Below are 1291 nucleotides of genomic sequence, written 5' to 3' on the forward strand. Positions count from 1 at the left end.
ATGCCCAAACAGGAGGTGCATTCAGATTTCCCAGCACTTAGGAGGAGACAGAGTAGCGGGATCAGGAGACTGAAGCTGTTCTGGGCAACATCTGACCCTATCTTAAAAAAAAAAAAAAAAAAAAAAAGCTGTATATTTTCTTTCTCTGAATGAAAGAGGGCAGACTTTGTGGTTAGCCAGGAGAAAACAAGGAGTAAAAGGAAGGAGTGCTAGCCATCCTAGATTGGAGCTTAAGGAAAAAAGGCTGGTTCCTTGAGAGTTCCACTGTATCTTCCTTATCCTCTTGAACCCTGATGTACTCTCCTCCAGTCCTGACCTGGTGTCGGGGCCTCCTGAGACACGTCAGCGCAGGAAGGCAGGGGCCTTGAGAGGATAATTTGGGTGTGTGGGGATGGACTGGCTCAGTTGAGTTCTTTGTTGTTGCCTCACCCGGGAGGAGGAGGCCCAGGTGGCTGGTCTGATGGCTTGCCCAACGCCATTCCCAAGGCCATGAGTCACCAACTGCCCTACTGAAGCCCATGCCTGAGATATTGACTTATGGAGCAGGTGTCAGGGCCTCCAGCGATCAAGCCAGTATCTCAGAGGCGGAGAGGAAAACTGTGCTTCCTAGAGCATTTCCTGGAGGAGCGTGGAGGACATCCATGGAACATCCCACAGGTTTATCCCAGACTGCCTGATTTTCTTATATAACAAGAGTTCATGACTCCCATACTTTTGTGTCTAGGTAAGGTGCAAAGCTATGCTTTGTGGCAAAATGGAATCCCAAGGAAGTGGGCGTGGGGGGGTACCCCGGTGGCAGGAAATTCCCATGATCTTTCTGAGACCTCTAGAGAGAGAGAGGTTAAGTGTGGCTTTAGCTGGTACCTCCCTCTGACATTACTCACATATAGTATATACTTGCTTAAGACTACCTCTACACACATCCTTATCTCCTCAGCCCCAAACTCAAGCAAATTCTGGCTCATTGCTCTGTCTAGTTTCACTCTGCTCATTCCAGAGCATGACTTTGCGACCCTCAGCTCAAGAAAAATTGAGTCCCGGAAGCACCACCAATAAATGACAATGATACTAGTAACATAACAATGTTCAAATGTCCAGATGGATTACCAGAGAGTAAATGTGAGCTAGAAACAGCACCCCCTGGTGGACAGTGGACAATAGCGTGCCTTTCTCGCGTGGAGGGGAACGGGTATGAGTCAGAGCCACTCCCACCAAGAAACCACAGCCCAGTGGAGGAGTTAAAACAAAAATAATAATTACACAGAAGGCATAGTGACTCAAGCCTCTAATC

The sequence above is a fragment of the Mus musculus genome, chromosome 5 (genome assembly GCF_000001635.26).
Source record: "Mus musculus strain C57BL/6J chromosome 5, GRCm38.p6 C57BL/6J".
Classification (NCBI taxonomy): Eukaryota; Metazoa; Chordata; class Mammalia; order Rodentia; family Muridae; genus Mus; species Mus musculus.